At 42.0% G+C, this 23,248-nt stretch overlaps 1 protein-coding gene and 1 non-coding gene across 5 annotated transcripts in view; one reads left to right on the plus strand and one right to left on the minus strand.

Annotated features, from left to right (window-relative positions):
* Window positions 1-23,248, plus strand: part of WASF3 (WASP family member 3) — a 133,223-nt gene that overhangs the window by 26,638 nt on the left and 83,337 nt on the right. The gene's annotated exons all lie outside the window — the stretch shown is intronic.
* LOC122232020 lies at window positions 5,490-5,593 on the minus strand. The gene has a single exon (XR_006209339.1). It is a non-coding gene; the product is annotated as a U6 spliceosomal RNA (small nuclear RNA).

The following is a 23,248-nucleotide window of genomic DNA, read 5'->3' on the forward strand; positions in this document are numbered from 1 at the left end:
GTGACAACTGCGGTGTTGTGGTTTGGGCGGAGTTAGTGTGGATAACTTGTCACCAGTTCTCGAAAGACTGCATGCTTGTCTAGTGATTTATGGTGTTAAGGGTCTTTACGATCCGGTGGAATTTGATGAGTACGCTCAGAAGGTAGCTTATTGTTCAGATGATTCTCGTTTGCATGGGGGCAAGTTCCAGAGGCACTGGGGAGCAAGCAAGGATGAGAAAAAGTCCAGCGATTTTCCTTCGATGGGTGAGAAAGGTTCACGCGGTCAGTGAGTGAATGCACCAGGCCTGTAGAGAATTCCTGATATGAGCGTGGGGCTCTTTCTCCTAGAGGTCGGGGTGGTGGCTGTCTGTGCCCAAAATGGGAGCGCTGAAAGATACAGAATAGTTCACAGGGGAGGTGAGGTGGAAGCTGGACCCCAGGGGTCCTTCAACCCGAGCGGGAACTGTTTTCTGCTGGATGGTATCTTCGTAGAAAATTCCTTACCCTATTAAAAAAAAATGTTTACTTTTTAAATTACTAATTTGATTATAGTCTTTGTTTTTGTTGTTTTTTTAGACAGTTTCTCAGAAGAGTGTTCCCCTGAACACATGGTACCCTGGGGTTGGGACTATGTTTTTTTCATTTGTTAATTCATTAAAAAAAAATTTTTTTTTTAAATGTTTGTTTATTTCTGACAGAGAGAGCGACAGAGCATGAGTGCGGGAGGGGCAGAGAGAGAGGGAGACACAGAATCCGAAGCTCCAGGCTCCGAGCTGTGAGCACAGAGCCCCACGCGGGGCTCGAACTCATGGACCGTGAGATCATGACCTGAGCCGAAGTCGGACGCTCAACCGACTGAGCCACCCGGGCGCCCCTAATTAATTCATTTAAAAAAAAAAATTTCTTAATAATTTTTGAATGAGCCCGATGTTTTTATTTTTCTTTATTTTGCTTGCTTTACTTCAGGTTTTTTAATTCCACATATGAATGAGAACATACCGTATTTGTCTTTCTCTGACTTATTTTGCTTCTGCTCTCTAGCTCCATCCATGTTGTTGCCCATGGCAAAATTTCCTTCTTTTCGCGGTTGAGTAATATTCCATTGCGCGCGCGCGCGCACACACACACACACACACACACACCCACTTCGTCTTTATCCATTCAGCTATCGATGGACACTTGGGATGCTTCCATAATTTGGCTACTACAAATAATGCTGCAATAAACATAGGGGTGCATGTATCTCTTTGAATTAGTGTTTTTGTATTTTTTTGGTAAATACCCAGTAGTGCAATTGCTGGGTCCTAGGGTAGTTCTATTTTTATTTTTTTGAGGAACCTCCATAGTGTTTTCCACAATGGCTGTTTGTATTCCTACCAACAGGGCCCTAGGTTTCCTTTTTTTCTACATCCTCACCAACACCTTTTGTTTCTTGTGTTGTTGGATTTTAGGCAGTCTGGCAGGTGTGAGGTGATACCTCTTTGTAGTTTTGATTTGCATTTCCTTGAAGATGAGTGATGTTGAGCATCTTTTCGTGTGTCTGTTGGCCATCTGGATGTCTTCTTTGCGGAAGTGTCCGTACCTTCTGCCCATTTTTAAAAAAAAAAATTTTTTTTTAACGTTTATTTATTTTTGAGACAGAGAGAGACAGAGCATGAACGGGGGAGGGGCAGAGAGAGGGAGACACAGAATCTGAAACAGGCTCCAGGCTCTGAGCTGTCAGCACAGAGCCCGACACGGGGCTCGAACTCACAGACCGCGAGATCATGACCTGAGCCCAAGTCGGCCGCTTAACCGACTGAGCCACCCAGGCGCCCCCTCTTCTGCCCACTTTTTAATTGCATTATTTGGGGATTTTTGGGTGTTGAGTTGTATCAGTTCTTTATGTATTTTGTATGTTAACCCTTTGTTGGATATGTCATTGCAAATATCTTTCCCATTCTGTAGGTTGCCTTTTAGTTTTGTTGGTTGATTGCTGTGCAGAATCTTTTTATTTTTTTGATGTACTCCCAATAGTTTATTTTTGCTTTTATTTTCCTTGCCTCAGGTTACATATCTAGAAAAATGTTGCCATGGCTGATGTCAGAGAAATTATTGCCTGTGCTCTCTTCAAGGATTTTGATGGTTTCATGTCTCACATTTAGGTCTTTAGTCCATTTTGAGTTTATTTTTGTATATGGTGAAAGAAAGTGGTCCAGTTTCATTCTGTTTCATTTGGCTGTCCGGTTTTCCCAGCACCATTTGTTGAGGAGACTTTTCCCATTTGATATTCATTCCTCTTTTGTAGAAGATTAATTGAGCATATAATTGTGGTTTTATTTCTGGATTTTCTGTTTTATTCCATTGATCTGGGTGTCTGTTTTTATGCCTGCACCATACTGTTTTAATTATTACCACTTTGTAATATAACTTGAAATCTGGAATTGTGATAGCGCCGTATGTTTTTCAAGATTTCTTTGGCTATTTAAGGTCTTTTGTGATTCCGTACGAGTTTTAGGATTGTGTGTTCTTGTTCTGTGAAAAGTACTGTTGGTATTTTGATAGGGATCCCATTAAACGTGTAGATTGCCTTGGGTGGTATAGACATTTTAACAGCATTTGTTCCAATGGTTTGGACTAACTTTGCATTCCCCTTTTGTATTACGTTTATACAGTATCCCCTTTGCTCTTTACAGCCTTGACAGCCTTTTGAAGCTACTGTAGCTTTGTTGTAGTTTGTTCTTGTCATTAGGAGGGTGCGTAAAAACCAGGTCTGTCTCTCCAAAGAGCCAGATAGTAATAGGAGTCAGGGGTGTAGGTCGACACTTTCGTACCCTGGAAAGGTTGGGAGTGCAGGAGGGAAAAGGCTCACCGGAAATTTGGTGTCCTGAAAACTCAATTTCAGTAAAGTACATTTTGGGCTCAGTGCATTGAATCTGTGACCTCCTGTAAGATCCTGCATTTTTGCCTAATGTTTACTTAAGCCTCTAACTTTTAAGAGGTACCCCTCCCGCTCTCCTACCAGGCTCAAGCTCTCCCCAGAAGATACTCACTTGGTTTTGCAGGATTATGGAGATCCAGCAAACGTAACAAAGGCACTTTCTTTTTTAGGTGCCTTTTTTTCTCTGGCCTCATAGCTTAGTTACTTATTTGCACGGGACCCCTAAGTTAGAATGCTGGTGTTTTTTTTCTGTTGCTTTCTCTTGAGGGCTAATGATTTCTGCTGGAATGCAAATGAAGCATCTCAAATTTTCCACATCTTTACTATGAAAAATCCCAGACTGTGGCAAATGAGAGTATTTTATTAATTCCTGGAAATACTTGCTAAGAATACTTCTCTAGAGTGCTTATTTGTAGAGTAAAAATTGTGACTTCAATTTCCGTTACCATGCGGTGAACATAATTTTTGTGAAATAGTGGCTGTAAGGATCTAGAATTAACACTATATGGCTCGTGTTCACCAAATCTGTATTTGATACATTCAGTGCAGTATTGCGAGTTCTGGCTGTTTAACCAGCGGAATTATTCATTACAGAAGTTGATTTTTTTTTTTTAATTTTTTTTTTTAACGTTTATTTATTTTTGAGACAGAGAGAGACAGAGCATGAATGGGGGAGGGTCAGAGAGAGGGAGACACAGAATCTGAAACAGGCTCCAGGCTCTGAGCTGTCAGCACAGAGCCCGACGCGGGGCTCGAGCTCACGTACCGCAAGATCATGACCTGAGCCGAAGTCGGCCGCTTAACCGACTGAGCCACCCAGGCGCCCCTACAGAAGTTGATTACAGACAGCTTATCGGAGTTGACTTACAGTTTCATTCATTGTTTTTCATAATTAACCAGATAAAAGGATGACAAGTCAGTCATTTTCTTTTTAATTAAAATAAGGAACTTACAAACGATTTTTCGGTTTTATGTTCTGTTATGTAGAGAAGTTCACAGGCAGCCAGGACATGGGGTAATTATTCAGGAATTTGATTTGCTAGTATTTGTGTGTTGAAGGTACAGAGGGGAATGAGAGGTTTTACAATGTCTTTGCCAAGTCAGAATTGCCTTGTAAAGGACCTTACAGAAATTCCTAACTGTTTCTGAGCCTTTCAAGCGAAGAAACGGAAAGTTAGTACTCCTTCGATAGTTCTGGTAGGGTGGCTCATGCTAGCTGGCCGAAGGAGTGGAGGGATGCCACTATCCCCTACTCCGGGAGAAGAGAGGAGTGTTGGTGACAAAGCCCTTCCTCCCAATTGGAGCTTCCTTGTTAAAGTACATAATATAATTCTCCCAGGCAATAGTGCGGGAAGCAAAAAAGGGAAGAGGGACTTAAAAAAAAAAAAGGACTGAAGTGAGTTAGCACATGATTTGTAGTAAGTAGTATCTCTAGGTCAGCAAGGCAGACTGAATGAATGGGTAAGAAACTGGGAGATCCGGATACCAGAAATGGATAAAGGGGAGAAAGTGCATGGAAATAAACACAACATGGTTTTGGGATCAAGGTGATACCGGACTAATGATCTGAATTTGCATAGCAGCTGTTCTGCTACCCTGCAGGAAGATACCTCACCCAGCTGACAGGCTCTGACTGTAGTGCCTTCGGGTTTTGAGCCGAGTCACTTGGGTATACCCATAAACTAGTTTAAAAAAAACAACATGGTTGATTACGATTTGCTTCTAGTAATAAGTTAGAGAGGGGTACTTTTGCTTCTTCGGGCAGCCACCCAGGGAGATTTGAGATGGAAACAATGTATGTTACTGCCCTTGGTGAGCAGATACCCTTTCTTCATGGTCTGACTAGTAAGCTGGTTCCTGGAAGGCAGGAGACTGGTTCTTTTTCATCTCAGAGTTTGACATACCACCTTACATACAGTAGGAGCTCAGTTAGTCTCTGTTGATGCTATACATTTGGTAAGCATTCAGTGTTGAACCTGCATGTTACCCATCTGGCCACATACCCCAGAGCAAGCTTATTCTGGGAAAACTGTTAACCTCGTATTGCTTTACTGTGTGTGCGTTTTGTTGAAATTAAGCTGTGACCCGAAGATGCCTTACGAAAGACATTGCCTTATTGTAGGTTGGATGGTTTCTAACACGAGTGGAGGATAGTAGCTGTGGGTGGTGCTGTAGAAATCTCAGGTCAGGGGCCTAGGCAAGTTTGAGATTCTCACCGTGCATTCTGTTGGATTTGATTTTTTTTTCTTTTTTGTATTGTTTTAAAACCCCTAGCAACTTGGGATCGTAGGAAAGACAGAAAGAGTGCTGTACTTGGCATGGCATAGAACCTGGGTTTTGTGCTGGTTGGACTTGTGCTTGGACTTCATGCCTAATCTTGACCTTGTCGATGAAGTTTTCTGTAAGGAAGCCATGTTTTATGTTTTTTTCTTTCTTTCTTTTTTTTTTTTAATATATGAAATTCATTGTCAGATTGGTTTCCATACAACACCCAGTGCTCATCCCAAAAGATGCCCTCTTCAATACCCATCACCCACCCTCCCCTGCCTCCCACCCCCCATCAACCCTCAGTTTGTTCTCAGTTTTTAAAAAATATGGAACGCTTCACGAATTTGTGTGTCATCCTTGCACAGGGGCCATGCTAATCTCTGTATCGTTCCAATTTTAGTATATGTGCTGCCGAAGTGAGCACCATGTTTTCTGTTTCAAGTAGTTTCATGGTTTGGCTTCTGTTGTTTTTCAACCATTCTTTGAAAGACCTTCTCCACTACCAGATTGTTAGAAAAAGATCCTTTCGTGTTTCTTCTAGTCCTTTAGTGGCTTCATGCTGTATATTTTTGCTGCATTTAGAGCTTTGCGTAGTATATGGGCAAGGTAAGGACTCAGTTTGGGATCTCCACCCCCCCCTTACTGTGTACTCATTTAATTAATAGTCTTTACCCCAGTGATTTGAAACGCCACCTCCATTTTATACTGAGTTCCTTGGTATATTCATTAGTTCCTGCACTTTCTAATCTGTTCAGTTATTAGGTTTATTTCCTCAGATGTCAGCACCACACTGTTTTAACTATTGTAGCTTTATAATGTTTCAGTATTCTATAGGGATGGCCCCTACTCTTTAGTCTTCTTTTTCAGAAGTGCCTTGTCTATCTTCGCTTGATTTTCTACAAGAACTTTAAAATCGCCTTGTCTAGCCCCTAAGGGAATCGTTGGGGGTGCTGGAAAGAAAACCTTCCTCTGTGATGAATGATCCTGGATTCTTAGAGCCCCATCTGCATTGTAAATCTGGAGACTTGGTTTCAGACTTCGTTCTGACGTTCACTGGTGCTGCAGTGAAAAATTAGATTTGTGTTTTACAGCTTTGCAGATGTGTACAGGTGCTTTTAAAGAATGACTGTGTACTTGCTGTTTTTGTCCCTTTACTTTTTCAATCAGTAGATATAACCATTAGAACACTCCTCAATTTTTTAGCATTGCAGAAGGGCCCTCATACTTGCAAACGTTGGAGACAACTGGTTGAGAGTTCTCTAAGCTCTTCTCTGTTCTAAAATTCAGTTCTAAATAATAAAAGGTGGTATATCATCAATCCAATCAAGGATTGAATTTAAATCTTTGTAGCCACTGAAAGGGCTACTCTACCAAGAGAAGCTGCAGAAACGTTTCTTGGCAAGATCATTTGTCTGTGTCTTTCTTTTCCTCTGTAAGCAGTTGGTGTTTTGAAAGGAAGCATATTGTCTAGATTTTCAAAGTTCTCTAAAAACAGGATGGGGGAGTGCGTTATTTTCGAAGCTTGTAACACGATTGCATTTTAAGCGGAATTAAGTGCTTTGAAAGCTTGAATTTGTGTTGTCATAGTTGAGTATTTATGATTGAAATAACTACGCATATGTCTTCTTCCCTTTCTGTGTGATCATTGTTAGGTCTAGCGAGAGCCTCTGGACAGAATGGTTGGTTTATAGGAGAAGACAATCAAGGCTGTGGTAATTCTCAAAAGTAAAGCTTTACATTTTGAAGGGCAAGTCACATCTATAGTTTGTATGATTCTGTAACAGATGGGGAAATCATGGAACAAATGATGAGAGAAAATTGGCCTTTATCTGTTGGCAAATGGCAGTCAATGAAGAGATGACAATTTTTTTGGCTCCTTTTGGAAAATTACTTTCAGGATTCATTGATTTAAAATTGCTACAGGACTTGGGGCGCCTGTGTGGCTGAGTCGGTTCAGTGTCTGACTCTTGATTTCAGCTCAGGTCATGATCTTGCTGGTTCATGAGATCAAGCCCTGAGTCGGGTTCTGCACTGACAGTTTGGAGCCTGCTTAGGAGTCTCTCCCTCTCTGTTTGCCCCTCCCCCACTTGCTCCCTCTCTCTGTCTCTGTCTCTCTCTCTCAAATAAGTAAACATTTAAAAATAATAATAAAATTGCTACAGGACTTAAAACTCTAAAAACATTTACCAGAAAGTCTAGAATTTTATACTGAATAATATTCTGAAGTTAAGGTTGAGGTTCGGGATATGTTGAGTCTAATTAAACCAGACTCAGTCTATTTAAGATAGGTAAATAATGTTCTTAAGGAGGAATAAACATAATTAGATAAGCTGATCTAAATTACCATTATTAAAATTAGAAAGGTTGAAGAGGGGAGTTTAAGAAAACAAAAATATAAGCAGAAAATAATCCTGAGAATGAAAGTCAGTTTATTGAATCTTCAGATGTTGTTTGTGTGCTGAAAAGGAATAGAATGTCCCAGGAATGTGAGACTTCTTCAGATAAAGCTCTTGAGTTTACATTTCCTTTTTTCAAGAGTACATGTGACTAGAATAAATCAGAATCCGAGCCCCAATTCCACATTCCTGGGAGGGAAACTGGCCCCTTTTGGGTAGCGCCTGTCTCCGTCCGTCCAGTCAGCCGTGGCCACAAGGTGGGGGTGGGGGTCACAAAGCCCAGAGTTTCAAAGGGTCATTAACCCCTCACGTTCCTACTAAAGTCAAACGGCACCTTAAAATGGATTTGTGTTTCAGTTGTCATCACAGATTATGTTTTGGGAAATAGGTATTTTTTTCCTTGGAGTTCAGTTCGATCTTGCGGACTCTTTGCAGTCTTAAAAAGCTTTAATTTACAGTCTGTTAGAGTGCCCGTGTAGCCCCGTCCTGGCGAACACTGGGGTTTTTCATATGTTTTAATCTCCACTAATCTAGTAAGTGAAAATGGTGTAACACATCGTGGCTTCAGTTTGCATTTCTTCAGTATTATGGAAGGTTGGGCATTTTTGCGGATCTGCTTTTTCCACTAGCCATCAGGTGGATGGTAACTTAGTTCCTTTCTGTTCTTGTTCAACCAGATTGGTGGGCTATAGGGCGTCTTTTGTAGCGTGCTACTTGGGAGGAAGTTTCAGCTTGTTCTATCAGCCATCAAATTAGCACTAAAAATGGCTCATCTCAGGACTGGCTCAGGTGGAGTGAAGTGCCGGCAGAGCATTAAAGGGAAGTGGTCACAGGGCAGGTGTCATGGTGGGAACCGTCGTGATTGGTAGACAGCAAACTGTCACTGCAAATCGAGCTCAGCGTGGACGGAGGACTGTATGGTTTAGAAAGTTACTTTATGTAGGCAAGCGACAAAGTCCTCTGAAGGCTTAGAGATCTGGGTCTGGCGTGGCGTTGTCAGTAGGTGCGTTTGTATGAGGCGTCTTGCTGTTTAACATTAGGTGAATGTTCCGAATGAAATCGTACCACGACGCAGCCTTTGGAAAGATTTTTGCACGTATCTCGCGTTTAAACCTTTCCTTTTGTTATTTCTTCAAAGCTCAACAGAGCTGGGCGGGCCGATAACGTGTAATTCTCTTGAAATTTAAAAACAATCACGTTACGGTAGGTTGGTTGGGGTGTAGGGCGTTTTCCACCTCTGAGAATGTTAGAGCTCGTGCTTTGGATTGTCTTGAACATATACTCCATTTGGCTGGATGTTTCTTTAGATTTTAATATTCATGAGCACTGTCATCATGCTTCTTAACATTGAATTAAAGCCAAGGTAGGGCTGTCGAAGGCATTTTCGCCTTTCTTTTGCGTTACTTCCTTGACTGGGCTCTCTCCGTTTCTGGGTTTCTGCCAGTGCAGATGAAGGTTGACTTCATTAGCTCTCAGTGTACAACAGTGAATGGAAAACATAAACATGCGTCTGTTCTCGCATGTCGAACTTTCCCCGTCCCCTTTGCAACCAACTCCTTTGGGGAAGCTGAAACTGAAGACCCGTGGCTGAATAGCATTTTAACAGTATTTCTCATTAATATGCTTTGTCAGTCCTCAATTTGCAAGAAAGGCGCTGTCAGGATGTTCTTGGTTTGAAGCCTGGATGCTTTGATTTCCGTCCTGTTAATTTCTTATCCGTGACCCTCTGCTGGGAAATGCCCTCCCCCCCCCCCTTCCCGTTTGATCACATTCAGGAGAAAAAGTAAAACTTCTGATATCTTTTTAAAATTGTTCACGTATTAATAAGATCGCCACCTCTTCCTCTCTGTGTGAAGATGTAATATAGTATATACTTTTGCTTCAGTAGTTTTTCCGAATTTTGACCTTTTTTATTTGAGAAAAAAACCTAAAGGAAGGCATAAGGTGGAAAGTTGTTGATTATTCTCTTTAAATGTCTTTCCTCTTACAGATGTCATCTTTAAGTGTAGGTTTTAAACCAGAAATATCCCCTACAACTTGACTCACAGAAAGTAATTTGGAAGAGATTTAAGTGCACATCAGATCTACATGAGATCACTGGATGAGGTCACCAAGGGAAAGGTCCAAATAAACACATCTAAAATCTGGTAATCTCGTAATTCTCTGGCATTTTGGAAGATGATAGGTACTATAGAGAAAAAGAAACCATTAAAGATGTTGCAATTTTGTGTGGGGTGGGGTCAGAGAAGATAGTATTTGAATAGAGATTTGAAGGAGGCTCGAGGGGTGTGGGGTGGGTGGGGAGGGACATTCCAGGAGAGGTCATAGCAAATGCAAAGGTCTTCCTCTTTGGAATGGCTGCTCCCTGGTGTGTAGAGGGAATTGGCCTAGGAAGGCAGCCAGGCCTGAAGTAGACTGAGAGAAGGGGGTGGGGGTGTGAGAGAGAGGGGATGAGAGAGATAGAGAGAGAGAGAGAGAGAGATGAGGACAGAGTGGTAAAGGGAGGGAAGGAGGCAGGTCAGGTAGCTATCTTCTAGGTCATTGTAAAGGTTTTGGCTTTGACCTGAATGAGGTGAACAACGATTAGAGGGTTTTGAATAGAGGAGAGACATGATCCAACTTCCCCTTTGATAGAATTGCTCTGGTTTCCATTCAGAAGAGAACAGGAGCAAAGGGTAGAGGCAGGAGACCAGGGGGAGTCCTCAGGTGGGAGCTGCCTGATGGTGGCCCTAGGTTGGGATGGAAGCAGTCGAGGTGGGAGGAGTGTTCTGATTTTGATATGTTTAATTTTTTTTAAATGTTTATTATTGAGAGACAGAGAGAGACAGAGCATGAGCATGGGAGGGGCAGAGGGAAGGGGAGACACAGAATCCAAAGCAGGCTCCAGGCTCTGAGCTGTCAGCACAGAGCCTGATGCGGGGCTCGAACTCACAAACCACGAGATCAAGACCTGAGCCAAAGTCGGACGCTTAACTGACTGAGCCACCCAGGCACCCCTGATTTTGATATATTTAAAAGGCAGAATCACCCGTGGTATTTGCTGATGGGTCCGATGTGAGCTATGTGAGGGAGAGGGGGGAGAGAAGTTAAGGATGCCTAGTGTTTTTTTGTTTTGTTTTTTAATATTTATTTTGAGAGAGAGAGAGAGAGAGAGAGAGAGAGAGTATGCGCGTAGGGGAAGGGCAGAGGGAGAGAAAGAGTCCCAAGCAGGCTCCGCATTGTCAGCTCAGAGCCTTCTTATTTTAGATACAGAGAAATTATTTTCCCAAGGTGTTTCTTAATAGGTTGCACAACTTGTGTCCGTATTTTCAGTGCTTCCCTTCAGTTTAGTCTTTTCACAAATTGAACAGTCTGATACTTGCATAATGGGGAGTGGTTTGTAAATTTCGATGGCATTTCGGGTCCTGTTTCTAGGGCCTGTGTGATTTTGCTGGAGTCCCTGCCATGCTGCTATGCGGTGTTGATTCAGTGAGTGAATGAACTTAGGTGAATGTGTGTGTGTGTCTGTGGGGGCGGAGGGTTGTACTATAATGAAGACAGGAAATGTGAAAAATACCATCTTAGCTGGTAGACGGGAAGGATCACTTGTCTTGTGAGATTTTCTGCCTTCAGCGTTGCAGACTTCATCTTGGCTCAAAGCAGCTTGGTAGAAGCACAGGCTTCCATAAGTATGTTGCTTTCCTGTCCTTCCTGAGTTTCCTGGTTCGGGAGGGGGAAGGTACCAGGTTTTGTAAAAGTTCTGCCTCCTGGTGATGCTAAAGGAGAAACCATGGAGGGCCCACGCACTTCCTGTTTATAATTACACTTTGATTTTCCTAGACCATTTACTAAGCCGCCTGAAGTTTGCTTTGTTTTAAACTTTTATTTTACATTATTTTTACTATTAATCTTGAGGCTTCTTTTAAAACGATTCCAGGTTTTTTTTTTACATAGTTTTTTATACACACACACACACACACACACACACACACACACACACACACACATTGTCTTATTATGTCACCTGTTAATGTTTGTCTTACTAGCATTTATTTCATTCCTGATTGTCTTGCACGTTGATTTATCTACCCTTCCTGGCTCACTTTCCAGTAGAAGCCGAGCTTCACAAAAACAAGAAATTGTCTTTCACTGCATTTTATCCCCAGTACCTAAGTGATAGTAGATAATAGGTATTCAGTAAATAGTCTTGCGTAAATAAATACTGCAGACCCTATTTTGTATGCTGTAAAATATTCAGTGTCATAAGAAGTTTATCCCATAATTAAAAAGTCTTCTGAAATACTACCTAGGCAGTTGCATAATTACTTATTTTATAGATCTAATTTAATTTGCTTTGAGTTAATTATTTTGTTTGGTTATTTAGTTTCTTCTGTTTTATTATTGGAAATAACATTGAAAGGAGGACATCTTTATATATAGATCCTTGACCACATTTGTATTTATTCCTTTCACGTATCGTAAAGAATTATTAGTTGAGATCATTTAGGTCTGAACATGTACTGACAACAGAAGTATAATAGTTTACACCTCCATTGACATTTTACAAGGGCCCCTTTCTTCTAGAATTTGGTCTCCAATACTGTTTTCTTCTCGTTTTATACTCCTTCCCTTTGGCAAGCTCATCTCTTGCTGCTTTGACAGCCAGTGCTGGTGATTTGTGGCCTCTTAACCTCAGGCTGTTACTCTGTATGTGCTAGATCCTGGAGATCCCTCTGTACCTCAAGTTCACATTCCCCAACGGCATAATGATTATCTTTCCATCAGAATCTGCTCCCTGCTGCTCTGTTCCCTTTTGAGGTAAATGAAAGTAACATCTTTTCAGGCGCCCAAGATAGAAATGTGGGCATGATTCTCAATTCTTCTCTTTCCTCTTTATCCTTAACTAGTTGGTACAAGCCCCTTTATTTCCATGCTTTTTCCTCCTCCTCTGGTTTAAACTTATTACCACCTCTTCCTTGGACTATTAGATTATTGCTCTGACTTCCTCTATCACTTTGCTCTAATGGATCATCCTTACTGCCAAAGCTGTCTTCCTAAAAGGCCCATCTTCTATTGCTGTCCTAATTAAATTCCTTCAAACTCTCCTAGTTCCTTACAGAGTGAAGTTTGAGCAGAGACTTCAGCAGAGACTGTGCTCCGCTTGCCCTCCGCACAATCCGCCCTTCATCATTTCTTGTAATGAGGGATTTTCCTCCCCCTTATTCTCCAGGTGCGTTGCACCCTTGGCGTTCCACGTATGTGTCTTAACTCTTTTGTCCCTCAGTGGCTGGACTCTGTCTAGAATACTGTCCCTCACTTATTCACTTAACATTCATTTGTAAATTCAGCTCCAAGAAGACTTTCTTACTGACTCTTTTCTAGTGATAGCTTCCTTTTCTGTACAGCTGCGGGTGGTGTTTCAGCACTTCTGTGACTGAATATTCAATGTCATTTATAGGTTTGTATGCTAGGCTGTGTGATTGAGTCTTATTTGTCCTTGATTCCATGGCACTTACCGTAAGAGACTATTGTAGAAAAAATATTTAACAAGTATTAGTTGAATTAATGAATATGTCAATGGAAACATCCTTGAAATTGATACCTTTTTAGTGTTCTTCCTTTCTGCTTCTGTCTGGGAAGTATTTCCATTTAGTCTGAAGAACTTTAGCATCTTTTGTAGTATGGATCTGTTCAGCTTTGGTTTATTGGAAAATGTCTTTGTTTTGCTTTCTTTTTATTTTTAAATAATTATAGTCTCACAGGAGATTTCAAAAAATCACAGTCCCATGTGCCCTTTGCCCAGTTTTCCCAAATGGGGACATCTGGTATACCTGTTACTGTTTTAGCAAAACCAAAAAATTGATCTTAGTATCTTTCTATTAACTATTAAGATTAAGATCGATTAAGATTAAGATTAAGATCTTAGTCACTGTTCAGTGTATTTTCAGTTACACTGTGTGCGTGTGTGTGTAGTTCTGTACAATTGTATTACGTGTAGATTTGTGTAAGCACTGCCACAGTCAAGATACGGTACTGTTTTCATCACCGTATAAGGTCTCCCTTGTGCTTTTTAAAAATAATCTCATCCACTCTACCCCCTACACCCTGTTCTCCATGTCTGTAGTTGTGTTATTTTGAGAATGTTACCTACATTGAATTGTACTGTACTTAGTAAAAAATGGGCAGAGGACCTGAATAGACACTTTTCCAAAGAAGATAGGCAGATGGTCAGCAGACACATGAAAAAATGCTCAACATCAGTAATCATTAGGGAACTGCAAATCAGAACCACAGTGAGATATCACCTCATACCTGTCAGAATGCTGCTTTCAGAAAGACAAGACATAACTAGTGTTAGTGGGGATGTGGGGAAAAGGGAACCCTCATGCATTGTTGTTGGGAGTGCAAACTGGTGCAGCCACTGTGGCAAACCGTATGGAAGCTCCTCAAAGAATTTAAAAATGGAACTACCATATGATGCAGCAATTTCGGTTCTGGGTATTTATCCAAAGAAAAAGAAAACACTAATTCAAAAAGGTATATACACCCCTGGGTTCACTGCAGCATCATGCACGATGGGAACAGCCTGTGTGTGTGTGTGTGTGTGTGTGTGTGTGTGTGTGTGTGTGTGTAGGGATTATCACTCAGCCCTACAAAGAATGTGATCTTGCTGTTTGCAACAACATGGATGGACCTACAAGGTATTATGCTAAGTGAAATAAGACAGAGAAAGACCCAGGACCTTGTGATTTCACTTGAATATTAAATCTAAAAAACAAAACAGACAAAAGAAAACAAATAGACTCATAAATATAAAGAACAAACTGGTGGTTGCCAGAAGGGAAGGGTGGGGGGAATTAAGAGATACAGACTTCCAGTTATAAAATAAGTAAGGCACAGAGATGAAAAGTACAGCGAAAAGAATATAGCCAATGATACTGTAATAACTCTGTATGCGACAGGGGTAGCTAGACTTACCCTGGTGATAATTTCATAATGTATATAAATATCGGATCACTCTGGTGAACACCTAAAACTAATATAACGCTGTATGTCAGCTATACCTCGATAATAAGAAAGTTTCACCAAACCCAAGATAATAAACTAATTAAAACTATGTGGGTATGGCACTGTTTCTTTAGAAGAGCTGATAAATCTGTCTTCACCGGAAATCATGTTCCGCAGCTGTGATCAAAGAGTGGGAATAAGGTGAAGCAAATCATCATGTTCAGGGTGTCTGAGTAATATCGTTTTGCAAGATGAGCTCCATTTTAATTTACAGAAACACTCTTAGGTAAAGTCAAGTGAATTAAAAATTTTTAAAAGCGAATTAAAAATAAACCGCATGAGTGAACAGATTCCCAGTTCAAGAAGTCCTCACAACTGAAAGCGAACTCATTTTTTTCATTGACTATATAATCTGTAAGTATTTGGGGAAGTTAAAATAGTGTTAATATTTTTTGTTTTATTGCTAAATATCTGTAACAGTACTTAGGTCCACCTAATAAAAAGATGAGTCAGATATATAGAATGTGCTACTGCGAGCGTGTTTTTAAGGCATTCATTATACAGTGTATCTCGTGTCTTACATCCTAATAAAATATTATAATGAAAACAATCCAGAATGCCCTTACAAATCATTCAGATCGTTGTCTGTATCAATATTTCTTCCTTTTTATTGCTGAGTAGTAAAGCATTGTATGGATTCACCAGAGTTTGTTCAACCATCCACCCGAATAACATTTGACTGGTTTCTAGTATTATGAATAAAGCTGCTGTGTTCACATACAGGTTTCTGTATGGAAATAGGTTTAAACTTCTGTGGAATAAATACCCAGGAGTGTTTGTTGGCCCAGGGTCCAATGGCAAGTGCGTATTTAGTTTGGTAAGAACTTGCCAAACTGTTTTCCAGAGTAGCTGTACTATTTTTATTTTACATCCCACCAGCGGTGTATGGGTGATCTAATTTCTCTGGCTCCTCATCAGAATTTGGTATTATTACTGTTTTTTATTTTAACTGCTCCTGCAGGTGTGTAGTGATATCTCACTGTGGTTTTAGGTGGCATTTCCCAAACGGCTAATGATGTTGACCAGTGATGTTGGCCATTAATGTTAATGATTGATTGCCATCTGTCTCTCCTCTTTGATGAAATGTTTCCTTCTGTCTGTTGCTCATTTTATACTTGTGTGCTTTTTCTTTTAACTGTTGAGTTTTGTGATTCTTTATATATTCTAGATAGGAGGCTTTTGTGGCACGTTCGGTTTCCAGATATTTTCTCCGTGTGTAACTTGCTTTCATCCTCTTAACAGAGTCTTTGCAGCTCAAGACTGCAAAGTTTGATGCTTTTGTTTTTGAAAGTATTTCTGCTGGATGAAAAATTGTGTGTTGGGGATGCCTGGGTAGCTCAGTTGGTTAAGCATCTGACTGTTGATTTTGGCTCAGGTCATGATCACGGTTCGTGGGAGTGAGACCCGCATCGGGCTCCACACTGACAGCATGGAGCCTGCTTGGGATTCTCTCTCTTTCTGCCCCTCCCTTGCATGCACGCACACACACACACACACACACACACACGCACGCACATACACACATGCACGCACACACTCTCAAAATAAATTTAAAAAATTCTGTGTGACAGTTTATTTTTTCTCCTTCCTCAGCATTCTAAACACGTCACTCCATTGCATTCTGATTTTCACTATTTTTGATAAAATGTCCCTTTCTTACATGTTATTCTTATTGTGGTTCCCTTTTTCCTATTGGTGGCTTTGGCTGTTTTCTCCTTATCTTTGGTTTTCAGCAGTTTGGCTATCATGTGCCTATGCGTGGTTTTCTTTGTATTTATCCTCCTTGGAATTGAGTGAGCTTCTTGGATCTGTGGGTTGATGTCCTCTATCACAGTCTGGAAAGTTCTTAGACATTGTTTCTTCAGGTATTTCTTCTGTCCCCTTCTGTTTTTCTCACCTTCTGGGACCCCAGTTACACTTGTAGTCGAGCCATTTGATATTGTGACACAGATCTTGGGAAACTTTGTTGTGCTTTTTAAATTATTTTTTTCTCTTGACATTTGTAGAACTGTCTGCTGTTTCCAGTTTGCTGTTAAGCGCATTGAAGTATTTATTTCAGAAGTTGTAGTTCTCTTTTCTCCCTTTTCTGTTCAGCTGTTTAGTTTCTGTTTTATTCTGCTGAGATCCTTCCCTGTTCATGTTTACTGCTCATCTTTCCTACAAGATTTTTTAGTACACTGAACATAGTTGGGTCTGCTGGTTGCAGTCCAGGGTCATATATGGGCTTACCTCCGTTGCCTGCTTTTTCTCTTTTTTATGAATCATATTCTTCCTCTCCTGTTCGATGATTTTCTTGTGTGGTGGTCACTGTGTGTAATGAACAGTGAAGCCTGTAGGATACCACACGAAAAGGGCTTGTCCCTCTTTTGGTCATGCTGCTGACACGAGGGACTGAGCTGGGCCTAGACTTTGCTATAGCAAGAGTTAGGTCCACTTCATCATTAGCTGCAGATATTTTGGGAGTGGGATTGAGACATTGTTTTTGGGAGAGCTTCAGAATGATCCCAGGAAGACCTTGGAGATTTCTGTGCTTTAGAGCTAGGCTGCCAACTTTTTTTTTTATTAAATTTTTTTTTTTAACGTTTATTCATTTTTTGATAGAGACAGAGCGTGAGTGGGGAAGGGGCAGAGAGAGAGGGAGGCACAGAATCTGAAGCAGGCTCCAGGCTCCGAACTGACAGCACAGAGCCCGACGCAGGGCTCGAACTCACAGGCCGTGAGATCATGACCTGAGCTGAAGTTGGACACTCAACCGACTGAGCCACCCAGGCGCCCCATAGGCTGCCAACTTTCTGAACAATGACGGACTCTCGGTTTTATAGCTTGGCTGCTAGTTTTGGGGACACCAATGAGTCCTCTTTGCCCTCCGGTCTGTGGCTTTCTTCTCTGGAGATCTTTCTTTGCCCTACTGTTTCTTAGAAGAAGTTTTCTCAGCTCTCCTTTCTTCCTCCTGGTGTTAGAGGGTGCCTGGATATGGAGCCTCTCAGCTCTTGTGTTCTGTCTGTACGTGTGCCATCTACATTATTTGGTAAAGGTCCCAGTGGAAGAGTTGGCAGGTGAGTGCAGACTTGCCCTGTGTCTGGGGCTCCTTGAGATTCTAACCCAACATTTCTGCTCATGTGTGGACATCAAAGGTTTATTAACAGTTCAGCTGGTATTTTCTTACCCCTGTTTACAGCAGGTTCTCCTTCCTGGCACTCTGCTGGGGATGAAAACAGTTGTGGGTCCTGTCTCTCCTAGGAAGGCCTTGTCAATATCTGGTATTTACTTCATTTAGCTTTCTTTCTGTTCTGAGCTTTTTATTTTTTTTTATTTTTTTTTATGGGTTTCTTTCTTTCCTTTTCTTTTGAAACTTTTGGTTTTGTAGCTTTCTTCAGTTTATACTCATTATTATGGAAATTTGCTTTATTAACGTTTCTTATGAATATGTTTAACATTTTACTGATGAAGCGCTGATACTGTGTCTTAATTTCTGATCCTGAGGCAATCTGTTCCCTTAAGCAGTGGTCTTAAAAACCATTTGATTATGTACTTCATAATAAGAAAATGAGCACAGAGTCCCAATATATGCATACCTTTTTTAAGTTTATTTATTTATTTAGAGAGAGAGAGATAGAGACAGTCAGCCTGAGTGGGGGTGGGGGGAGGTCAGAGAGAAAGAGAAGAAGAGGAAGAGAGAGAATCCCAAGGAGGCTCCACACTGTCAGTACACAGGCACACGTGGGGCTCAAACTCAAGAACTGTGAGATCATGACCTGAACCAAAATCAGGAGTCAGACACTTAACTGACTGAGCCCCCTGGGCGCCCCTGCATATCTTACAAATTATAGATATATACTAGGTTATTAAACTGTATTTTTCCCACGTTTTAAGACCTTAAACATTATAAGATTCATAAAATTTAAAAATTTTTATATTTACCTGAAATTGTCGATAGTGGATATAAATTTATTTCAATTCATTGCTTTGATGACTGAAAAAATTTTAAGTTGATTTCTATAGATGTGTTCAGATTATGATTGTATTTGACTCATCTAGCTGACAAGAGGAAGTTACCTAGACAAAGTGTCAACTTTGCCATTTTCTTGTTAGCTGTGAGAAATAAGCTCACTGCTCCAGTCAAAGGGACACAGAGACTCGGAGCACAGTGAAGCGAGGCTTTGATCAATGTTCTTGCAAGAACAGGTGTCTGATGGACAGGCATGCTCCGGGCAGTTACAGCAGACAATTTATCTCCTAGTATGCAAGTCCCTCCCCTGGGTCCTCATTGGCTGAGCACTACAGAGGCAAGTCCCTCCCCTGGTGCCTCATTGGCTGAGCACTACAGGGTTACAGCCTTCGCCGGAAGTCGCCTGTGCCCGTGTAAGGCAAAAAGTAGTCTGATTAGAACAAATGTACCTTCCTTGAGGTGACACACAGACTCTCAGTCCCTCCTCCCTTTGTTCTTTGGCACGTGCTCATTGCAGAGCCCGTGAATGCAGAGGGGAAGAAGAACCAGGAATCGAAGGGTCTAAGGGTTTGGGACTCCATTGTGTGTGTGTGTGTGTGGGGGGGGGGGGGGTTGTACATATTTCCAGTAGGTTGTGAACCTACTGTTAACTAGACAGCAGAGCTTTTATTTGGTATTTCTGAAAATAGATTATCTCTCTTCCTACATCAACTTATTCTTGTGTTAATCAATATTTAATCCTTTTGTTGTTGTTCCAGGAGCCTCTTTTTTTACCCTCCTCTTTCATTTTTGTGAGAATTAGTTTCATTGAAACTGGTTAAAATGACTTGTAATTCCACTTTGCCTGGGCCCCTGTAGACTGAAACCCTGCAGAACATCTCACCTGCCAGTAGCTCTTGGGGCAGGGCTCTCCTTTCCTTATCCAGTAATTGTATACTGTTGGGAGGAAGACGTTCCTCTGCCCTTCAGGATCCTTCTACCTGGACTTAGAATCAAATTGACATGAGACAGATTAACAGGAGAAAATCAAATTTAATAGTGTACATAAAAGGGGAATCCACACAGACATGAAATTTTGAAGACAATGAGGCAACGTGAAGCTTCTTTGAGCTATGGAGGGGGTAGGGCCTGAGGATACAAAGGAGAGGAGATCATTAGGGGGAAGGTGAGAGGAGCTAAGTTTGGAAAAACAAGTTGCCCTATGATACAGATCAGTTTTTTTTTTGGGAAAGGGGAATCTCCCTTAATAGCTCTCTTCCTGAAGCAGGCTCTCCTTTCCAGTGCAATTAAGCAGTTGAGGACCAGGGAGAGAGCTTTTCTTGCATCTGCTGGGTTTTGATTACTTTTAACTCAAAATAATGTTTATGCCCAAGTGGCCCATCCTGGGGCAGCCTCCCCCTGACCACCTCCTATAATACCTTGATACATGACCGCTGACCTGTCGTCCACAGGAAGACACGGTGTCTTACATATGTTAACTATGAGTAAGGCTTATTAATTCCTCTTCTGTCTCCGTATTCATTTTGTGTTTCCATTTCTCCCTGCCCATCGGGGCCCTGCACTTTGTAAATCATTGCCCTAGAAAACTAGAGCCAGTTCTGTATTTGGGGAGCCGCTCTTCCTTTCACATTCTTAGAGCGTTCACTGCCTCTGTTCAGCCAACTTTCCTGTTGATCCTGTTAGAGTAGCTATTCCCCAACCTCCCCCCTGCCCCTGCCCCTGGCAGGCACATCTAGAGCACAGCAGGATCCTTCTGGAAGTCCTAGGGCAAGCCATCTCTGTGTAATGTCATAGAACGGAAGTGAACAGTCATCCCATGGGATTCAATTCATTTAGGCCAAGTAGGCAAAATATTTCCAAAGGCATCATCTGCTGTAAGTGGGCTGGGAGTTCACCTTGCCTTTGCCACTAAGAAGCTGGTGGTAATATTCAGTTATTCCTACTCTCTGAAGAGTACTCATTTGTTAATTGGGGTTTATACCACCTGCCTTCTCTTTGGGCGCTAATGGTTAAGTGATGTGCTAAACGCAGAAGTCCATAGTAGATTTTCCAGGGCTCGAACAGCTTTCGGAGGATTGCTGTAGAGAAATTGTGAAGTTTACCTTTCAGAGCGGAGTGCACGGTAAGGTGAGTGGAATGGAAATTCGATAGCTTTCCATTTCCTGACTTTGCAGTGAGACTCTTATTTAGTTTCACATGAAAGGGGGTGGATAGTGGTTAACAGCATCGTCTCTGGAAGCAGAGACTTTTCAGGTGGTAATCTGAACTCCATTATGTGTTGTGTGACCCTTGGGCCATTCCCTTCTCTGTTCCCTAGTTTCCTCATCTGTAAAATGGGGTTCATGCTAGCACTTAACCTCATAGGGTTAGCATGAGGATCAAGTGAAAGACACAAGCTTGTAGAGCAGTTGAGCGGCGTGCCTGGCTTATTAGCATTGCAGGCCCAGGAAATGTTAGCTAGCCTGCTCCTCCTTTTTTCCTTTCTAAATGTCCTTGTGTGATACAGTCCTGGCTCACATTTCAGCCCAGCAGAGAATTCAGAACACAAACCCTGACCCAAAAAGATGTTTTCAGTAAGAAACCTCACAGTGTTTATGGGAGCGGGGGTTTTGTTTTGTTGGGTGGTTGGTCTTGGAGGCCAGATGTTTTCAGCTCCTTTCTGCATGAATTTAATCTCCTTGCGTTCAAGTCGTCAGCAAAAGAGGAGCAGGGGCACCCTCTCTGAATCACTTACTGCCTCGAACAAGATGCAGGGTCACCATTGCCACCGCTCTGGTGAATCTCGTCAGTTTCCCTTGCAGATTTCTGCACACCTTCCCGCTTCTGTCTGTCTTTCCTTGACTGTTGCAGGAATGTGGTAAATAGCGGATTGCTTCTGTCTGACTTTCCTTGACTGTTGCAGGAATGTGGGAAATAGCGGATTGCTTTCTTGCGGGCAGGGTAGAGACTGTCTGGTTGCAAATTCTTGAGGTTGTGGTAAGGGAGGGCCGTGATGTATTGAAATCATATGATCTCGTTCGTTTAATAATATTGTCTTTTTAGTATCTCTGTTTTTTTCTTTTCAGTATTTTTAGGTACAACAGCTCATTTACTTGCCTTCAGAAGGATTTTAATATTGCTGGCCTCTTTGTTAATAGATTTAAGAGCCATTTGTTTTAAGCATCGAAACTGATGAAAATAGTATTTAATGTCTTCGCACTTGTGACACATGAAAATTGATACCATTATACGTCTTTGGTACCTGGATTATATAGTATTTATTTTAGTAAATTTCCATGGCGTTTCCTTTATTTCTGCAGTTGTGAAGGGAGAAAGTAAAACTGGATATGAAACTGGCTGAAGTGCATTGTGGTCTCATGTCTGCGGCCTGCTCCTGAATAGGTTGTTGTCACTTTCATTCTCTCTGTCCACTTTATACGTGGAGTCAGTCACGTAACCGTGACCCCTGTGCCAAAAGGCTCTATGGACTTGAGGTCTGCCTTTGGGAGAAGTGGGCTTTTCTCGACTTGGAGAGAAGAGTGATGTCAGCTCTTCGGGATTATGGTGGGTGGTGGAGAGAACAGAACAGAATCTGGATCTTGGCATCTTCATAGCCTTCGGGGTTGACAGATTCCGCTGGCATTTCATGCAGAATTCAAACCTAACAGAAAACTACACAAGTGAAAGAGCTTTTGTTAAGTAAAAAAACCCCCCGAGGATTTCAAACATCAGAATACCTACTGCTGGGAATATCCACATTTCCATGCCTTTTCTCTCGGTGTGTAGATTGGCCATCATCTTCACTTGCAGAAATCAAGCAAGGGCTGGATGGGGCACAGCCAGTACGTTGGCCACTTGCCACGGGCATCCGCTTTGTCATTTCTAGACAGGTGGGTTAACTACAGTAACTTGAGAATGAGAAAGCGGCACGTCCTCTGCCTTCACAAAAGCCACGGTCTCTGCATTTCCCCTGTGCCATAGCGGCCTGAGTAACCCTGCCCGATTGTGGCCGGGATGCTTCCGCCTCCCTGTTGGAGGACAAGGCCCCGCCAAGTGCGCGACAAGTGCGTTTAGCTTCCTGTAGGAGGTGGTTAGCAGCCACCGCTTACGAATCATCTCTGCCTCCTTGCTGTATTCTTTGACAGAATGGCTCATCCTCCCCTCGTGCTTCCGGGGGGGGGGGGAGGGCACTGTTGGCCTTCTTACACATGGGGAGACTGAGGCCCGGAGAGTCACAACTTCCCCAGAGTCCACAGCTTCGGGTGGTGGATCCAGGCATGGAGTGCCAGTCTCCGATGGCCACATCTCTGTTCTTTCCCCTTTGTTGTGCAGCCGCTGGTCCTCAGCGCGTGTTTTCTCCAAGATCACATTGGATGCCACTAATTACATGGTTACTACTTAATTACTAGGAGACAATTTAATGCTAGAAATATTTTCAGTGGCAATGAGTTACTTTCTAGGTGACTGAAATTTTATATTCATTTCTGGGTGGTGATAATTCCGCCCTCCCCCCCCCCGCCCCCCCCCCCTCTTGTGTTTGCCTTCTGTCATAGGCTGTGGTATTCTTGTAGTCTGGTCTGCTGGTGAGCCATTCAGCCATTCCCCAGTTACTTTAGATACAGTGTCCATTAGGGTGACCAGAGGCTCAAGGGAATTGAGCATAGACGTGCCATAAAATGTTACTGCTGTGTTTGTCCGTCTTCTGTGG

The sequence above is a fragment of the Panthera tigris genome, chromosome A1, assembly GCF_018350195.1.
Source record: "Panthera tigris isolate Pti1 chromosome A1, P.tigris_Pti1_mat1.1, whole genome shotgun sequence".
Taxonomy (NCBI): domain Eukaryota; kingdom Metazoa; phylum Chordata; class Mammalia; order Carnivora; family Felidae; genus Panthera; species Panthera tigris.